Below are 20,000 nucleotides of genomic sequence, written 5' to 3'. Positions count from 1 at the left end.
GGTGACATCATATGCAATAGCGACTGCCCGAATTGACGGTAGCTCGTACGGAAAGCAAGAGTAGCTGATGCTACCGAGGACTCGGCCGCGAGCTTGTCCGACGACTTCTTGGGCTCTTATTCGTGGTGGCATTCAAACAGGCAAGGGTGCTGTCGATTGTTGCGTACGAATGCGAAATACCTGCATTGTGCGTTTCCGCAAAGTGATTTTTACGCCAAAGTTGTGATCGTCCTGCAAGTTGTGTCACATGTGGATCTCAGAGCTTAGCAGTTTCCGTGGTGTAGCGGTTATCACGTCTGCCTAACAGGCAGAAGGTCTCCGTTTCGATTCCGGGCGTAATCACTTTTTCGTCGCACTCAACAAGACACTTGCTACAATCTCTACTGTGAACATTTAAATCAATTTCAAACGTCCAACCACCAGGCTGCAGATGGCTCAAATGATACGTGAAACTCTTTCAGAACCGGCTACTTGGTTTTTGTGCTTACCTGGAGGGCAGGAAATGCGCGGAACAGCCGCCGGCATGCCGGTAGTCGCCACACGTTTGCACAAAACGCAAGGGCTCGTCCGGGATTTGAACCCGGGACCTCCTGCACCCGAAGCAGGAATCATACTCCTAGACCAACGAGCCTTCTCGATGCACATGACTATCGCCTCCGTTCTTGGTATCACCGTGCAGAGCTGCTGCTCACCCAGCGTTCTCCCTGGCTGTTGCGGTTTGATTGTTTTTATCGTTGTCTTTTACTATAGCAACTTCTAGAATCGGACGGAGCTCGTAGCCGATGCCCTTGCTTACGCAGGAAAAATCTGTTGGAGCTACGGTTTTCCAGGTAGTACAACGGCAAAACCGTCGTTTCCGTGGTGTAGCGGTTATCACGCAGAAGGTCCCCGGTTCGATCCCGGGCGGAAGCACGACTTTTTTTAAACCCGTTTTCGGATTCCATTTCCGAGATAACGTCACGTCTGCGTGTGCGGGATAATAAATGTCGTGTGCTACACCGATATCGCCTCATTTTACTGTCAAATGCTCTTGCTCCCATAGTGCACCGGTATTCAGTAACTCAGAACGCTCGTAGCTCCATTCTGGCCTGCAAAATTTAGTATCCATTTCTTCAAGACTACTTCAAGTTCGCTTCATACTGGCTTTCCTGATCTCTTTGCACTCGCCTTGTCACAACTCTGTTGAAGTGTGAACGTAACTAATAGTGAGAAACTCTTAACTACGCTCAGTCTTGTATCCCACTCTTTGGTTGACGTTGTCGCTAATCAGATGAAGGTAGACTGCTCCACGATTGAGCTTCGTCTCCACTCACGGTGCACACGTTCTGCAAAGACAACCTTTGTTTTCCGTTGCATGCAAGATTACTGTCGGCTCTTCTACAGAAATCGACCTATGTAATTTACTGGTATCAGATTCTTGCCATATCAAACGGTCCCTTCATGACCGTAGGGCCACACACAGCGTGCTGCGGCACGCATCTGTTCTTCATTGCAGAGCTACAAACGTGGGTGAGCTCCACCTACTCTTCAGCACGGTCAAAACGGTAGGGCTCGTCCGGGATTTGAACCCGGGACCTCCTGCACCCAAAGCAGGAATCATACCCCTAGACCAACGAGCCACTTGCCGGTGGCAGTGAAGGTAATCCCAAGCAGTCCAGCTCCGAGGAACACAAACTTTCATGTAAATCAGAAAGAAAAGCGCTTTCTGAAGGCAGCGCCCACCACTGATGGAAAGAATATTAAAGGCAATGAATGTAGAGTGAATAATTTCATCGCGCTCTGCAGATGAACAGACGGTGGTGTTTCACTTTCGTCATGTGCTTTCTTAGCATCAAGGGAAGGCAAATGCACTAAACAAAAGAACACCGGGAATCCGAAACACCAACTCATAACGAAAAGATAGCGGAATATACTGCAAGCAAAACTTCCAAACACGACTCCTGAAGGCGTCGGTGCCTTAAGAATTATTCCGTGCAGCAATGATCATCTACGAAGAGCCAACTGTATGTGTCGCTCCACCACGCAACTTTTTTTGATATCGTTTTACCTAAATTTCCATTACCTGTTCGTTACAAGAATACCGTGTGGCTTTCAACTGGTCTGCTTCGTCCAGCAGCGATAGTAGTAACTAAACCGACCACAGTATCATTAAAAGTAGGTCAGACACAAAAGTCGGAGTTGCTCTGTAGCTCATGTTATTCTGCTTTCAAATGCAATTGTATGGCTGGGAGTAGGGGCGTACTCCTGTAATGCAGGCGTCCGGGAGGCCGTTTCTGTGGGAGACATCTGGGAACAACTACAGACACGGCCGTTTCATTAGCTCAGGAACGACCGCGATGCTCTTATCGAGCTCTGCAGATTGACCGGACTGCAGTGCGGAATTTTCTGCTAGTGGTGGCTCGGGGTTAAGAGAAGTCGGGAGGTGTGAGCAAAACTACATCGGGAAACCGAAACAGACGACTCATAACGAAAAGATTGCGGAATGTACTGCAAAAGCAAACGTTGGAGAAGACGAACTCTGAAGCCGTCGGTGCTTTAACAATCATTCCGTGCAGCAACGATAATCTGGGAAGAGCGAAGGGTGGGTTCCGCTCGACCACACAACAAATTTTATATAATGTTCTACTTGTTCTAAATTTGCGTTTCCAGATCATCAGTAAAATACTGTGTGATTTACACCTGGCTTGCTTCTTCCAAAAGCGATATTAAGAAATACATCGACTGCAACGTCATTAGGGGTCGCGGGTCCGGGCGCCGGCGCGCCAGCGGCGGCCTGTCGGGGCTGCTGGTGCCTCCATGTAGAGCTACCGCTGGGCCCGGGCTCCTTGCCGCTAACGAAGTGATTGCTTTTGGTGACATCATATGCAATAGCGACTGCGCGAATTGACGGTAGCTCGTACGGAAAGCAAGAGTAGCTGATGCTACCGAGGACTCGGCCGCGAGCTTGTCCGACGACTTCTTGGGCTCTTATTCGTGGTGGCATTCAAACAGGCAAGGGTGCTGTCGATTGTTGCGTACGAATGCGAAATACCTGCATTGTGCGTTTCCGCAAAGTGATTTTTACGCCAAAGTTGTGATCGTCCTGCAAGTTGTGTCACATGTGGATCTCAGAGCTTAGCAGTTTCCGTGGTGTAGCGGTTATCACGTCTGCCTAACAGGCAGAAGGTCTCCGTTTCGATTCCGGGCGTAATCACTTTTTCGTCGCACTCAACAAGACACTTGCTACAATCTCTACTGTGAACATTTAAATCAATTTCAAACGTCCAACCACCAGGCTGCAGATGGCTCAAATGATACGTGAAACTCTTTCAGAACCGGCTACTTGGTTTTTGTGCTTACCTGGAGGGCAGGAAATGCGCGGAACAGCCGCCGGCATGCCGGTAGTCGCCACACGTTTGCACAAAACGCAAGGGCTCGTCCGGGATTTGAACCCGGGACCTCCTGCACCCGAAGCAGGAATCATACTCCTAGACCCACGAGCCTTCTCGATGCACATGACTATCGCCTCCGTTCTTGGTATCACCGTGCAGAGCTGCTGCTCACCCAGCGTTCTCCCTGGCTGTTGCGGTTTGATTGTTTTTATCGTTGTCTTTTACTATAGCAACTTCTAGAATCGGACGGAGCTCGTAGCCGATGCCCTTGCTTACGCAGGAAAAATCTGTTGGAGCTACGGTTTTCCAGGTAGTACAACGGCAAAACCGTCGTTTCCGTGGTGTAGCGGTTATCACGCAGAAGGTCCCCGGTTCGATCCCGGGCGGAAGCACGACTTTTTTTAAACCCGTTTTCGGATTCCATTTCCGAGATAACGTCACGTCTGCGTGTGCGGGATAATAAATGTCGTGTGCTACACCGATATCGCCTCATTTTACTGTCAAATGCTCTTGCTCCCATAGTGCACCGGTATTCAGTAACTCAGAACGCTCGTAGCTCCATTCTGGCCTGCAAAATTTAGTATCCATTTCTTCAAGACTACTTCAAGTTCGCTTCATACTGGCTTTCCTGATCTCTTTGCACTCGCCTTGTCACAACTCTGTTGAAGTGTGAACGTAACTAATAGTGAGAAACTCTTAACTACGCTCAGTCTTGTATCCCACTCTTTGGTTGACGTTGTCGCTAATCAGATGAAGGTAGACTGCTCCACGATTGAGCTTCGTCTCCACTCACGGTGCACACGTTCTGCAAAGACAACCTTTGTTTTCCGTTGCATGCAAGGTTACTGTCGGCTCTTCTACAGAAATCGACCTATGTAATTTACTGGTATCAGATTCTTGCCATATCAAACGGTCCCTTCATGACCGTGGGGCCACACACAGCGTGCTGCGGCACGCATCTGTTCTTCATTGCAGAGCTACAAACGTGGGTGAGCTCCACCTTCTCTTCAGCACGGTCAAAACGGTAGGGCTCATCCGGGATTTGAACCCGGGACCTCCTGCACCCAAAGCAGGAATCATACCCCTAGACCATCGAGCCACTTGCCGGTGGCAGTGAAGGTAATCCCAAGCAGTCCAGCTCCGAGGAACACAAACTTTCATGTAAATCAGAAAGAAAAGCGCTTTCTGAAGGCAGCGCCCACCACTGATGGAAAGAATATTAAAGGCAATGAATGTAGAGTGAATAATTTCATCGCGCTCTGCAGATGAACAGACGGTGGTGTTTCACTTTCGTCATGTGCTTTCTTAGCATCAAGGGAAGGCAAATGCACTAAACAAAAGAACACCGGGAATCCGAAACACCAACTCATAACGAAAAGATAGCGGAATATACTGCAAGCAAAACTTCCAAACACGACTCCTGAAGGCGTCGGTGCCTTAAGAATTATTCCGTGCAGCAATGATCATCTACGAAGAGCCAACTGTATGTGTCGCTCCACCACGCAACTTTTTTTGATATCGTTTTACCTAAATTTCCATTACCTGTTCGTTACAAGAATACCGTGTGGCTTTCAACTGGTCTGCTTCGTCCAGCAGCGATAGTAGTAACTAAACCGACCACAGTATCATTAAAAGTAGGTCAGACACAAAAGTCGGAGTTGCTCTGTAGCTCATGTTATTCTGCTTTCAAATGCAATTGTATGGCTGGGAGTAGGGGCGTACTCCTGTAATGCAGGCGTCCGGGAGGCCGTTTCTGTGGGAGACATCTGGGAACAACTACAGACACGGCCGTTTCATTAGCTCAGGAACGACCGCGATGCTCTTATCGAGCTCTGCAGATTGACCGGACTGCAGTGCGGAATTTTCTGCTAGTGGTGGCTCGGGGTTAAGAGAAGTCGGGAGGTGTGAGCAAAACTACATCGGGAAACCGAAACAGACGACTCATAACGAAAAGATTGCGGAATGTACTGCAAAAGCAAACGTTGGAGAAGACGAACTCTGAAGCCGTCGGTGCTTTAACAATCATTCCGTGCAGCAACGATAATCTGGGAAGAGCGAAGGGTGGGTTCCGCTCGACCACACAACAAATTTTATATAATGTTCTACTTGTTCTAAATTTGCGTTTCCAGATCATCAGTAAAATACTGTGTGATTTACACCTGGCTTGCTTCTTCCAAAAGCGATATTAAGAAATACATGACTGCAACGTCATTAGGGGTCGCGGGTCCGGGCGCCGGCGCGCCAGCGGCGGCCTGTCGGGGCTGCTGGTGCCTCCATGTAGAGCTACCGCTGGGCCCGGGCTCCTTGCCGCTAACGAAGTGATTGCTTTTGGTGACATCATATGCAATAGCGACTGCGCGAATTGACGGTAGCTCGTACGGAAAGCAAGAGTAGCTGATGCTACCGAGGACTCGGCCGCGAGCTTGTCCGACGACTTCTTGGGCTCTTATTCGTGGTGGCATTCAAACAGGCAAGGGTGCTGTCGATTGTTGCGTACGAATGCGAAATACCTGCATTGTGCGTTTCCGCAAAGTGATTTTTACGCCAAAGTTGTGATCGTCCTGCAAGTTGTGTCAAATGTGGATCTCAGAGCTTAGCAGTTTCCGTGGTGTAGCGGTTATCACGTCTGCCTAACAGGCAGAAGGTCTCCGTTTCGATTCCGGGCGTAATCACTTTTTCGTCGCACTCAACAAGACACTTGCTACAATCTCTACTGTGAACATTTAAATCAATTTCAAACGTCCAACCACCAGGCTGCAGATGGCTCAAATGATACGTGAAACTCTTTCAGAACCGGCTACTTGGTTTTTGTGCTTACCTGGAGGGCAGGAAATGCGCGGAACAGCCGCCGGCATGCCGGTAGTCGCCACACGTTTGCACAAAACGCAAGGGCTCGTCCGGGATTTGAACCCGGGACCTCCTGCACCCGAAGCAGGAATCATACTCCTAGACCCACGAGCCTTCTCGATGCACATGACTATCGCCTCCGTTCTTGGTATCACCGTGCAGAGCTGCTGCTCACCCAGCGTTCTCCTTGGCTGTTGCGGTTTGATTGTTTTTATCGTTGTCTTTTACTATAGCAACTTCTAGAATCGGACGGAGCTCGTAGCCGATGCCCTTGCTTACGCAGGAAAAATCTGTTGGAGCTACGGTTTTCCAGGTAGTACAACGGCAAAACCGTCGTTTCCGTGGTGTAGCGGTTATCACGCAGAAGGTCCCCGGTTCGATCCCGGGCGGAAGCACGACTTTTTTTAAACCCGTTTTCGGATTCCATTTCCGAGATAACGTCACGTCTGCGTGTGCGGGATAATAAATGTCGTGTGCTACACCGATATCGCCTCATTTTACTGTCAAATGCTCTTGCTCCCATAGTGCACCGGTATTCAGTAACTCAGAACGCTCGTAGCTCCATTCTGGCCTGCAAAATTTAGTATCCATTTCTTCAAGACTACTTCAAGTTCGGTTCATACTGGCTTTCCTGATCTCTTTGCACTCGCCTTGTCACAACTCTGTTGAAGTGTGAACGTAACTAATAGTGAGAAACTCTTAACTACGCTCAGTCTTGTATCCCACTCTTTGGTTGACGTTGTCGCTAATCAGATGAAGGTAGACTGCTCCACGATTGAGCTTCGTCTCCACTCACGGTGCACACGTTCTGCAAAGACAACCTTTGTTTTCCGTTGCATGCAAGATTACTGTCGGCTCTTCTACAGAAATCGACCTATGTAATTTACTGGTATCAGATTCTTGCCATATCAAACGGTCCCTTCATGACCGTGGGGCCACACACAGCGTGCTGCGGCACGCATCTGTTCTTCATTGCAGAGCTACAAACGTGGGTGAGCTCCACCTTCTCTTCAGCACGGTCAAAACGGTAGGGCTCATCCGGGATTTGAACCCGGGACCTCCTGCACCCAAAGCAGGAATCATACCCCTAGACCATCGAGCCACTTGCCGGTGGCAGTGAAGGTAATCCCAAGCAGTCCAGCTCCGAGGAACACAAACTTTCATGTAAATCAGAAAGAAAAGCGCTTTCTGAAGGCAGCGCCCACCACTGATGGAAAGAATATTAAAGGCAATGAATGTAGAGTGAATAATTTCATCGCGCTCTGCAGATGAACAGACGGTGGTGTTTCACTTTCGTCATGTGCTTTCTTAGCATCAAGGGAAGGCAAATGCACTAAACAAAAGAACACCGGGAATCCGAAACACCAACTCATAACGAAAAGATAGCGGAATATACTGCAAGCAAAACTTCCAAACACGACTCCTGAAGGCGTCGGTGCCTTAAGAATTATTCCGTGCAGCAATGATCATCTACGAAGAGCCAACTGTATGTGTCGCTCCACCACGCAACTTTTTTTGATATCGTTTTACCTAAATTTCCATTACCTGTTCGTTACAAGAATACCGTGTGGCTTTCAACTGGTCTGCTTCGTCCAGCAGCGATAGTAGTAACTAAACCGACCACAGTATCATTAAAAGTAGGTCAGACACAAAAGTCGGAGTTGCTCTGTAGCTCATGTTATTCTGCTTTCAAATGCAATTGTATGGCTGGGAGTAGGGGCGTACTCCTGTAATGCAGGCGTCCGGGAGGCCGTTTCTGTGGGAGACATCTGGGAACAACTACAGACACGGCCGTTTCATTAGCTCAGGAACGACCGCGATGCTCTTATCGAGCTCTGCAGATTGACCGGACTGCAGTGCGGAATTTTCTGCTAGTGGTGGCTCGGGGTTAAGAGAAGTCGGGAGGTGTGAGCAAAACTACATCGGGAAACCGAAACAGACGACTCATAACGAAAAGATTGCGGAATGTACTGCAAAAGCAAACGTTGGAGAAGACGAACTCTGAAGCCGTCGGTGCTTTAACAATCATTCCGTGCAGCAACGATAATCTGGGAAGAGCGAAGGGTGGGTTCCGCTCGACCACACAACAAATTTTATATAATGTTCTACTTGTTCTAAATTTGCGTTTCCAGATCATCAGTAAAATACTGTGTGATTTACACCTGGCTTGCTTCTTCCAAAAGCGATATTAAGAAATACATGACTGCAACGTCATTAGGGGTCGCGGGTCCGGGCGCCGGCGCGCCAGCGGCGGCCTGTCGGGGCTGCTGGTGCCTCCATGTAGAGCTACCGCTGGGCCCGGGCTCCTTGCCGCTAACGAAGTGATTGCTTTTGGTGACATCATATGCAATAGCGACTGCGCGAATTGACGGTAGCTCGTACGGAAAGCAAGAGTAGCTGATGCTACCGAGGACTCGGCCGCGAGCTTGTCCGACGACTTCTTGGGCTCTTATTCGTGGTGGCATTCAAACAGGCAAGGGTGCTGTCGATTGTTGCGTACGAATGCGAAATACCTGCATTGTGCGTTTCCGCAAAGTGATTTTTACGCCAAAGTTGTGATCGTCCTGCAAGTTGTGTCAAATGTGGATCTCAGAGCTTAGCAGTTTCCGTGGTGTAGCGGTTATCACGTCTGCCTAACAGGCAGAAGGTCTCCGTTTCGATTCCGGGCGTAATCACTTTTTCGTCGCACTCAACAAGACACTTGCTACAATCTCTACTGTGAACATTTAAATCAATTTCAAACGTCCAACCACCAGGCTGCAGATGGCTCAAATGATACGTGAAACTCTTTCAGAACCGGCTACTTGGTTTTTGTGCTTACCTGGAGGGCAGGAAATGCGCGGAACAGCCGCCGGCATGCCGGTAGTCGCCACACGTTTGCACAAAACGCAAGGGCTCGTCCGGGATTTGAACCCGGGACCTCCTGCACCCGAAGCAGGAATCATACTCCTAGACCCACGAGCCTTCTCGATGCACATGACTATCGCCTCCGTTCTTGGTATCACCGTGCAGAGCTGCTGCTCACCCAGCGTTCTCCTTGGCTGTTGCGGTTTGATTGTTTTTATCGTTGTCTTTTACTATAGCAACTTCTAGAATCGGACGGAGCTCGTAGCCGATGCCCTTGCTTACGCAGGAAAAATCTGTTGGAGCTACGGTTTTCCAGGTAGTACAACGGCAAAACCGTCGTTTCCGTGGTGTAGCGGTTATCACGCAGAAGGTCCCCGGTTCGATCCCGGGCGGAAGCACGACTTTTTTTAAACCCGTTTTCGGATTCCATTTCCGAGATAACGTCACGTCTGCGTGTGCGGGATAATAAATGTCGTGTGCTACACCGATATCGCCTCATTTTACTGTCAAATGCTCTTGCTCCCATAGTGCACCGGTATTCAGTAACTCAGAACGCTCGTAGCTCCATTCTGGCCTGCAAAATTTAGTATCCATTTCTTCAAGACTACTTCAAGTTCGCTTCATACTGGCTTTCCTGATCTCTTTGCACTCGCCTTGTCACAACTCTGTTGAAGTGTGAACGTAACTAATAGTGAGAAACTCTTAACTACGCTCAGTCTTGTATCCCACTCTTTGGTTGACGTTGTCGCTAATCAGATGAAGGTAGACTGCTCCACGATTGAGCTTCGTCTCCACTCACGGTGCACACGTTCTGCAAAGACAACCTTTGTTTTCCGTTGCATGCAAGGTTACTGTCGGCTCTTCTACAGAAATCGACCTATGTAATTTACTGGTATCAGATTCTTGCCATATCAAACGGTCCCTTCATGACCGTGGGGCCACACACAGCGTGCTGCGGCACGCATCTGTTCTTCATTGCAGAGCTACAAACGTGGGTGAGCTCCACCTTCTCTTCAGCACGGTCAAAACGGTAGGGCTCATCCGGGATTTGAACCCGGGACCTCCTGCACCCAAAGCAGGAATCATACCCCTAGACCATCGAGCCACTTGCCGGTGGCAGTGAAGGTAATCCCAAGCAGTCCAGCTCCGAGGAACACAAACTTTCATGTAAATCAGAAAGAAAAGCGCTTTCTGAAGGCAGCGCCCACCACTGATGGAAAGAATATTAAAGGCAATGAATGTAGAGTGAATAATTTCATCGCGCTCTGCAGATGAACAGACGGTGGTGTTTCACTTTCGTCATGTGCTTTCTTAGCATCAAGGGAAGGCAAATGCACTAAACAAAAGAACACCGGGAATCCGAAACACCAACTCATAACGAAAAGATAGCGGAATATACTGCAAGCAAAACTTCCAAACACGACTCCTGAAGGCGTCGGTGCCTTAAGAATTATTCCGTGCAGCAATGATCATCTACGAAGAGCCAACTGTATGTGTCGCTCCACCACGCAACTTTTTTTGATATCGTTTTACCTAAATTTCCATTACCTGTTCGTTACAAGAATACCGTGTGGCTTTCAACTGGTCTGCTTCGTCCAGCAGCGATAGTAGTAACTAAACCGACCACAGTATCATTAAAAGTAGGTCAGACACAAAAGTCGGAGTTGCTCTGTAGCTCATGTTATTCTGCTTTCAAATGCAATTGTATGGCTGGGAGTAGGGGCGTACTCCTGTAATGCAGGCGTCCGGGAGGCCGTTTCTGTGGGAGACATCTGGGAACAACTACAGACACGGCCGTTTCATTAGCTCAGGAACGACCGCGATGCTCTTATCGAGCTCTGCAGATTGACCGGACTGCAGTGCGGAATTTTCTGCTAGTGGTGGCTCGGGGTTAAGAGAAGTCGGGAGGTGTGAGCAAAACTACATCGGGAAACCGAAACAGACGACTCATAACGAAAAGATTGCGGAATGTACTGCAAAAGCAAACGTTGGAGAAGACGAACTCTGAAGCCGTCGGTGCTTTAACAATCATTCCGTGCAGCAACGATAATCTGGGAAGAGCGAAGGGTGGGTTCCGCTCGACCACACAACAAATTTTATATAATGTTCTACTTGTTCTAAATTTGCGTTTCCAGATCATCAGTAAAATACTGTGTGATTTACACCTGGCTTGCTTCTTCCAAAAGCGATATTAAGAAATACATGACTGCAACGTCATTAGGGGTCGCGGGTCCGGGCGCCGGCGCGCCAGCGGCGGCCTGTCGGGGCTGCTGGTGCCTCCATGTAGAGCTACCGCTGGGCCCGGGCTCCTTGCCGCTAACGAAGTGATTGCTTTTGGTGACATCATATGCAATAGCGACTGCGCGAATTGACGGTAGCTCGTACGGAAAGCAAGAGTAGCTGATGCTACCGAGGACTCGGCCGCGAGCTTGTCCGACGACTTCTTGGGCTCTTATTCGTGGTGGCATTCAAACAGGCAAGGGTGCTGTCGATTGTTGCGTACGAATGCGAAATACCTGCATTGTGCGTTTCCGCAAAGTGATTTTTACGCCAAAGTTGTGATCGTCCTGCAAGTTGTGTCAAATGTGGATCTCAGAGCTTAGCAGTTTCCGTGGTGTAGCGGTTATCACGTCTGCCTAACAGGCAGAAGGTCTCCGTTTCGATTCCGGGCGTAATCACTTTTTCGTCGCACTCAACAAGACACTTGCTACAATCTCTACTGTGAACATTTAAATCAATTTCAAACGTCCAACCACCAGGCTGCAGATGGCTCAAATGATACGTGAAACTCTTTCAGAACCGGCTACTTGGTTTTTGTGCTTACCTGGAGGGCAGGAAATGCGCGGAACAGCCGCCGGCATGCCGGTAGTCGCCACACGTTTGCACAAAACGCAAGGGCTCGTCCGGGATTTGAACCCGGGACCTCCTGCACCCGAAGCAGGAATCATACTCCTAGACCCACGAGCCTTCTCGATGCACATGACTATCGCCTCCGTTCTTGGTATCACCGTGCAGAGCTGCTGCTCACCCAGCGTTCTCCCTGGCTGTTGCGGTTTGATTGTTTTTATCGTTGTCTTTTACTATAGCAACTTCTAGAATCGGACGGAGCTCGTAGCCGATGCCCTTGCTTACGCAGGAAAAATCTGTTGGAGCTACGGTTTTCCAGGTAGTACAACGGCAAAACCGTCGTTTCCGTGGTGTAGCGGTTATCACGCAGAAGGTCCCCGGTTCGATCCCGGGCGGAAGCACGACTTTTTTTAAACCCGTTTTCGGATTCCATTTCCGAGATAACGTCACGTCTGCGTGTGCGGGATAATAAATGTCGTGTGCTACACCGATATCGCCTCATTTTACTGTCAAATGCTCTTGCTCCCATAGTGCACCGGTATTCAGTAACTCAGAACGCTCGTAGCTCCATTCTGGCCTGCAAAATTTAGTATCCATTTCTTCAAGACTACTTCAAGTTCGCTTCATACTGGCTTTCCTGATCTCTTTGCACTCGCCTTGTCACAACTCTGTTGAAGTGTGAACGTAACTAATAGTGAGAAACTCTTAACTACGCTCAGTCTTGTATCCCACTCTTTGGTTGACGTTGTCGCTAATCAGATGAAGGTAGACTGCTCCACGATTGAGCTTCGTCTCCACTCACGGTGCACACGTTCTGCAAAGACAACCTTTGTTTTCCGTTGCATGCAAGATTACTGTCGGCTCTTCTACAGAAATCGACCTATGTAATTTACTGGTATCAGATTCTTGCCATATCAAACGGTCCCTTCATGACCGTGGGGCCACACACAGCGTGCTGCGGCACGCATCTGTTCTTCATTGCAGAGCTACAAACGTGGGTGAGCTCCACCTTCTCTTCAGCACGGTCAAAACGGTAGGGCTCATCCGGGATTTGAACCCGGGACCTCCTGCACCCAAAGCAGGAATCATACCCCTAGACCATCGAGCCACTTGCCGGTGGCAGTGAAGGTAATCCCAAGCAGTCCAGCTCCGAGGAACACAAACTTTCATGTAAATCAGAAAGAAAAGCGCTTTCTGAAGGCAGCGCCCACCACTGATGGAAAGAATATTAAAGGCAATGAATGTAGAGTGAATAATTTCATCGCGCTCTGCAGATGAACAGACGGTGGTGTTTCACTTTCGTCATGTGCTTTCTTAGCATCAAGGGAAGGCAAATGCACTAAACAAAAGAACACCGGGAATCCGAAACACCAACTCATAACGAAAAGATAGCGGAATATACTGCAAGCAAAACTTCCAAACACGACTCCTGAAGGCGTCGGTGCCTTAAGAATTATTCCGTGCAGCAATGATCATCTACGAAGAGCCAACTGTATGTGTCGCTCCACCACGCAACTTTTTTTGATATCGTTTTACCTAAATTTCCATTACCTGTTCGTTACAAGAATACCGTGTGGCTTTCAACTGGTCTGCTTCGTCCAGCAGCGATAGTAGTAACTAAACCGACCACAGTATCATTAAAAGTAGGTCAGACACAAAAGTCGGAGTTGCTCTGTAGCTCATGTTATTCTGCTTTCAAATGCAATTGTATGGCTGGGAGTAGGGGCGTACTCCTGTAATGCAGGCGTCCGGGAGGCCGTTTCTGTGGGAGACATCTGGGAACAACTACAGACACGGCCGTTTCATTAGCTCAGGAACGACCGCGATGCTCTTATCGAGCTCTGCAGATTGACCGGACTGCAGTGCGGAATTTTCTGCTAGTGGTGGCTCGGGGTTAAGAGAAGTCGGGAGGTGTGAGCAAAACTACATCGGGAAACCGAAACAGACGACTCATAACGAAAAGATTGCGGAATGTACTGCAAAAGCAAACGTTGGAGAAGACGAACTCTGAAGCCGTCGGTGCTTTAACAATCATTCCGTGCAGCAACGATAATCTGGGAAGAGCGAAGGGTGGGTTCCGCTCGACCACACAACAAATTTTATATAATGTTCTACTTGTTCTAAATTTGCGTTTCCAGATCATCAGTAAAATACTGTGTGATTTACACCTGGCTTGCTTCTTCCAAAAGCGATATTAAGAAATACATGACTGCAACGTCATTAGGGGTCGCGGGTCCGGGCGCCGGCGCGCCAGCGGCGGCCTGTCGGGGCTGCTGGTGCCTCCATGTAGAGCTACCGCTGGGCCCGGGCTCCTTGCCGCTAACGAAGTGATTGCTTTTGGTGACATCATATGCAATAGCGACTGCGCGAATTGACGGTAGCTCGTACGGAAAGCAAGAGTAGCTGATGCTACCGAGGACTCGGCCGCGAGCTTGTCCGACGACTTCTTGGGCTCTTATTCGTGGTGGCATTCAAACAGGCAAGGGTGCTGTCGATTGTTGCGTACGAATGCGAAATACCTGCATTGTGCGTTTCCGCAAAGTGATTTTTACGCCAAAGTTGTGATCGTCCTGCAAGTTGTGTCAAATGTGGATCTCAGAGCTTAGCAGTTTCCGTGGTGTAGCGGTTATCACGTCTGCCTAACAGGCAGAAGGTCTCCGTTTCGATTCCGGGCGTAATCACTTTTTCGTCGCACTCAACAAGACACTTGCTACAATCTCTACTGTGAACATTTAAATCAATTTCAAACGTCCAACCACCAGGCTGCAGATGGCTCAAATGATACGTGAAACTCTTTCAGAACCGGCTACTTGGTTTTTGTGCTTACCTGGAGGGCAGGAAATGCGCGGAACAGCCGCCGGCATGCCGGTAGTCGCCACACGTTTGCACAAAACGCAAGGGCTCGTCCGGGATTTGAACCCGGGACCTCCTGCACCCGAAGCAGGAATCATACTCCTAGACCCACGAGCCTTCTCGATGCACATGACTATCGCCTCCGTTCTTGGTATCACCGTGCAGAGCTGCTGCTCACCCAGCGTTCTCCCTGGCTGTTGCGGTTTGATTGTTTTTATCGTTGTCTTTTACTATAGCAACTTCTAGAATCGGACGGAGCTCGTAGCCGATGCCCTTGCTTACGCAGGAATAATCTGTTGGAGCTACGGTTTTCCAGGTAGTACAACGGCAAAACCGTCGTTTCCGTGGTGTAGCGGTTATCACGCAGAAGGTCCCCGGTTCGATCCCGGGCGGAAGCACGACTTTTTTTAAACCCGTTTTCGGATTCCATTTCCGAGATAACGTCACGTCTGCGTGTGCGGGATAATAAATGTCGTGTGCTACACCGATATCGCCTCATTTTACTGTCAAATGCTCTTGCTCCCATAGTGCACCGGTATTCAGTAACTCAGAACGCTCGTAGCTCCATTCTGGCCTGCAAAATTTAGTATCCATTTCTTCAAGACTACTTCAAGTTCGCTTCATACTGGCTTTCCTGATCTCTTTGCACTCGCCTTGTCACAACTCTGTTGAAGTGTGAACGTAACTAATAGTGAGAAACTCTTAACTACGCTCAGTCTTGTATCCCACTCTTTGGTTGACGTTGTCGCTAATCAGATGAAGGTAGACTGCTCCACGATTGAGCTTCGTCTCCACTCACGGTGCACACGTTCTGCAAAGACAACCTTTGTTTTCCGTTGCATGCAAGGTTACTGTCGGCTCTTCTACAGAAATCGACCTATGTAATTTACTGGTATCAGATTCTCGCCATATCAAACGGTCCCTTCATTACCGTGGGGCCACACACAGCGTGCTGCGGCACGCATCTGTTCTTCATTGCAGAGCTACAAACGTGGGTGAGCTCCACCTTCTCTTCAGCACGGTCAAAACGGTAGGACTCATCCGGGATTTGAACCCGGGACCTCCTGCACCCAAAGCAGGAATCATACCCCTAGACCATCGAGCCACTTGCCGGTGGCAGTGAAGGTAATCCCAAGCAGTCCAGCTCCGAGGAACACAAACTTTCATGTAAATCAGAAAGAAAAGCGCTTTCTGAAGGCAGCGCCCACCACTGATGGAAAGAATATTAAAGGCAATGAATGTAGAGTGAATAATTTCATCGCGCTCTGCAGATGAACAGACGGTGGTGTTTCACTTTCGTCATGTGCTTTCTTAGCATCAAGGGAAGGCAAATGCACTAAACAAAAGAACACCGGGAATCCGAAACACCAACTCATAACGAAAAGATAGCGGAATATACTGCAAGCAAAACTTCCAAACACGACTCCTGAAGGCGTCGGTGCCTTAAGAATTATTCCGTGCAGCAATGATCATCTACGAAGAGCCAACTGTATGTGTCGCTCCACCACGCAACTTTTTTTGATATCGTTTTACCTAAATTTCCATTACCTGTTCGTTACAAGAATACCGTGTGGCTTTCAACTGGTCTGCTTCGTCCAGCAGCGATAGTAGTAACTAAACCGACCACAGTATCATTAAAAGTAGGTCAGACACAAAAGTCGGAGTTGCTCTGTAGCTCATGTTATTCTGCTTTCAAATGCAATTGTATGGCTGGGAGTAGGGGCGTACTCCTGTAATGCAGGCGTCCGGGAGGCCGTTTCTGTGGGAGACATCTGGAAACAACTACAGACACGGCCGTTTCATTAGCTCAGGAACGACCGCGATGCTCTTATCGAGCTCTGCAGATTGACCGGACTGCAGTGCGGAATTTTCTGCTAGTGGTGGCTCGGGGTTAAGAGAAGTCGGGAGGTGTGAGCAAAACTACATCGGGAAACCGAAACAGACGACTCATAACGAAAAGATTGCGGAATGTACTGCAAAAGCAAACGTTGGAGAAGACGAACTCTGAAGCCGTCGGTGCTTTAACAATCATTCCGTGCAGCAACGATAATCTGGGAAGAGCGAAGGGTGGGTTCCGCTCGACCACACAACAAATTTTATATAATGTTCTACTTGTTCTAAATTTGCGTTTCCAGATCATCAGTAAAATACTGTGTGATTTACACCTGGCTTGCTTCTTCCAAAAGCGATATTAAGAAATACATGACTGCAACGTCATTACGGGTCGCGGGTCCGGGCGCCGGCGCGCCAGCGGCGGCCTGTCGGGGCTGCTGGTGCCTCCATGTAGAGCTACCGCTGGGCCCGGGCTCCTTGCCGCTAACGAAGTGATTGCTTTTGGTGACATCATATGCAATAGCGACTGCGCGAATTGACGGTAGCTCGTACGGAAAGCAAGAGTAGCTGATGCTACCGAGGACTCGGCCGCGAGCTTGTCCGACGACTTCTTGGGCTCTTATTCGTGGTGGCATTCAAACAGGCAAGGGTGCTGTCGATTGTTGCGTACGAATGCGAAATACCTGCATTGTGCGTTTCCGCAAAGTGATTTTTACGCCAAAGTTGTGATCGTCCTGCAAGTTGTGTCAAATGTGGATCTCAGAGCTTAGCAGTTTCCGTGGTGTAGCGGTTATCACGTCTGCCTAACAGGCAGAAGGTCTCCGTTTCGATTCCGGGCGTAATCACTTTTTCGTCGCACTCAACAAGACACTTGCTACAATCTCTACTGTGAACATTTAAATCAATTTCAAACGTCCAACCACCAGGCTGCAGATGGCTCAAATGATACGTGAAACTCTTTCAGAACCGGCTACTTGGTTTTTGTGCTTACCTGGAGGGCAGGAAATGCGCGGAACAGCCGCCGGCATGCCGGTAGTCGCCACACGTTTGCACAAAACGCAAGGGCTCGTCCGGGATTTGAACCCGGGACCTCCTGCACCCGAAGCAGGAATCATACTCCTAGACCCACGAGCCTTCTCGATGCACATGACTATCGCCTCCGTTCTTGGTATCACCGTGCAGAGCTGCTGCTCACCCAGCGTTCTCCCTGGCTGTTGCGGTTTGATTGTTTTTATCGTTGTCTTTTACTATAGCAACTTCTAGAATCGGACGGAGCTCGTAGCCGATGCCCTTGCTTACGCAGGAATAATCTGTTGGAGCTACGGTTTTCCAGGTAGTACAACGGCAAAACCGTCGTTTCCGTGGTGTAGCGGTTATCACGCAGAAGGTCCCCGGTTCGATCCCGGGCGGAAGCACGACTTTTTTTAAACCCGTTTTCGGATTCCATTTCCGAGATAACGTCACGTCTGCGTGTGCGGGATAATAAATGTCGTGTGCTACACCGATATCGCCTCATTTTACTGTCAAATGCTCTTGCTCCCATAGTGCACCGGTATTCAGTAACTCAGAACGCTCGTAGCTCCATTCTGGCCTGCAAAATTTAGTATCCATTTCTTCAAGACTACTTCAAGTTCGCTTCATACTGGCTTTCCTGATCTCTTTGCACTCGCCTTGTCACAACTCTGTTGAAGTGTGAACGTAACTAATAGTGAGAAACTCTTAACTACGCTCAGTCTTGTATCCCACTCTTTGGTTGACGTTGTCGCTAATCAGATGAAGGTAGACTGCTCCACGATTGAGCTTCGTCTCCACTCACGGTGCACACGTTCTGCAAAGACAACCTTTGTTTTCCGTTGCATGCAAGGTTACTGTCGGCTCTTCTACAGAAATCGACCTATGTAATTTACTGGTATCAGATTCTCGCCATATCAAACGGTCCCTTCATGACCGTGGGGCCACACACAGCGTGCTGCGGCACGCATCTGTTCTTCATTGCAGAGCTACAAACGTGGGTGAGCTCCACCTTCTCTTCAGCACGGTCAAAACGGTAGGGCTCATCCGGGATTTGAACCCGGGACCTCCTGCACCCAAAGCAGGAATCATACCCCTAGACCATCGAGCCACTTGCCGGTGGCAGTGAAGGTAATCCCAAGCAGTCCAGCTCCGAGGAACACAAACTTTCATGTAAATCAGAAAGAAAAGCGCTTTCTGAAGGCAGCGCCCACCACTGATGGAAAGAATATTAAAGGCAATGAATGTAGAGTGAATAATTTCATCGCGCTCTGCAGATGAACAGACGGTGGTGTTTCACTTTCGTCATGTGCTTTCTTAGCATCAAGGGAAGGCAAATGCACTAAACAAAAGAACACCGGGAATCCGAAACACCAACTCATAACGAAAAGATAGCGGAATATACTGCAAGCAAAACTTCCAAACACGACTCCTGAAGGCGTCGGTGCCTTAAGAATTATTCCGTGCAGCAATGATCATCTACGAAGAGCCAACTGTATGTGTCGCTCCACCACGCAACTTTTTTTGATATCGTTTTACCTAAATTTCCATTACCTGTTCGTTACAAGAATACCGTGTGGCTTTCAACTGGTCTGCTTCGTCCAGCAGCGATAGTAGTAACTAAACCGACCACAGTATCATTAAAAGTAGGTCAGACACAAAAGTCGGAGTTGCTCTGTAGCTCATGTTATTCTGCTTTCAAATGCAATTGTATGGCTGGGAGTAGGGGCGTACTCCTGTAATGCAGGCGTCCGGGAGGCCGTTTCTGTGGGAGACATCTGGGAACAACTACAGACACGGCCGTTTCATTAGCTCAGGAACGACCGCGATGCTCTTATCGAGCTCTGCAGATTGACCGGACTGCAGTGCGGAATTTTCTGCTAGTGGTGGCTCGGGGTTAAGAGAAGTCGGGAGGTGTGAGCAAAACTACATGGGGAAACCGAAACAGACGACTCATAACGAAAAGATTGCGGAATGTACTGCAAAAGCAAACGTTGGAGAAGACGAACTCTGAAGCCGTCGGTGCTTTAACAATCATTCCGTGCAGCAACGATAATCTGGGAAGAGCGAAGGGTGGGTTCCGCTCGACCACACAACAAATTTTATATAATGTTCTACTTGTTCTAAATTTGCGTTTCCAGATCATCAGTAAAATACTGTGTGATTTACACCTGGCTTGCTTCTTCCAAAAGCGATATTAAGAAATACATGACTGCAACGTCATTACGGGTCGCGGGTCCGGGCGCCGGCGCGCCAGCGGCGGCCTGTCGGGGCTGCTGGTGCCTCCATGTAGAGCTACCGCTGGGCCCGGGCTCCTTGCCGCTAACGAAGTGATTGCTTTTGGTGACATCATATGCAATAGCGACTGCGCGAATTGACGGTAGCTCGTAC

General features: G+C 49.0%; 8 non-coding genes across 8 annotated transcripts; all 8 read right to left on the bottom strand.

The window, feature by feature from the left end:
• Window positions 1–559: 559 nt before the first annotated feature.
• On the bottom strand, window positions 560–631 carry Trnap-cgg (transfer RNA proline (anticodon CGG)). The gene has a single exon. It is a non-coding gene; the product is annotated as a tRNA-Pro (tRNA).
• A 916-nt stretch (window positions 632–1,547) lies between these two features.
• Window positions 1,548–1,619, bottom strand: Trnap-ugg (transfer RNA proline (anticodon UGG)). The gene has a single exon. It is a non-coding gene; the product is annotated as a tRNA-Pro (tRNA).
• A 2,779-nt stretch (window positions 1,620–4,398) lies between these two features.
• On the bottom strand, window positions 4,399–4,470 carry Trnap-ugg (transfer RNA proline (anticodon UGG)). Its single transcript has one exon. It is a non-coding gene; the product is annotated as a tRNA-Pro (tRNA).
• Window positions 4,471–7,248: 2,778 nt separating this feature from the next.
• Window positions 7,249–7,320, bottom strand: Trnap-ugg (transfer RNA proline (anticodon UGG)). Its single transcript has one exon. It is a non-coding gene; the product is annotated as a tRNA-Pro (tRNA).
• A 2,778-nt stretch (window positions 7,321–10,098) lies between these two features.
• Trnap-ugg (transfer RNA proline (anticodon UGG)) lies at window positions 10,099–10,170 on the bottom strand. Its single transcript has one exon. It is a non-coding gene; the product is annotated as a tRNA-Pro (tRNA).
• Window positions 10,171–12,948: 2,778 nt separating this feature from the next.
• On the bottom strand, window positions 12,949–13,020 carry Trnap-ugg (transfer RNA proline (anticodon UGG)). The gene has a single exon. It is a non-coding gene; the product is annotated as a tRNA-Pro (tRNA).
• Window positions 13,021–15,798: 2,778 nt separating this feature from the next.
• On the bottom strand, window positions 15,799–15,870 carry Trnap-ugg (transfer RNA proline (anticodon UGG)). The gene has a single exon. It is a non-coding gene; the product is annotated as a tRNA-Pro (tRNA).
• Window positions 15,871–18,648: 2,778 nt separating this feature from the next.
• On the bottom strand, window positions 18,649–18,720 carry Trnap-ugg (transfer RNA proline (anticodon UGG)). The gene has a single exon. It is a non-coding gene; the product is annotated as a tRNA-Pro (tRNA).
• Window positions 18,721–20,000: the final 1,280 nt, after the last annotated feature.

This window comes from Schistocerca gregaria, chromosome 2 (genome assembly GCF_023897955.1).
Source record: "Schistocerca gregaria isolate iqSchGreg1 chromosome 2, iqSchGreg1.2, whole genome shotgun sequence".
In the NCBI taxonomy this organism is placed as follows: domain Eukaryota; kingdom Metazoa; phylum Arthropoda; class Insecta; order Orthoptera; family Acrididae; genus Schistocerca; species Schistocerca gregaria.
The sequence above is the reverse complement of the archived record's forward strand: the minus strand, read 5'-3'. Positions and strand labels throughout refer to the sequence as shown.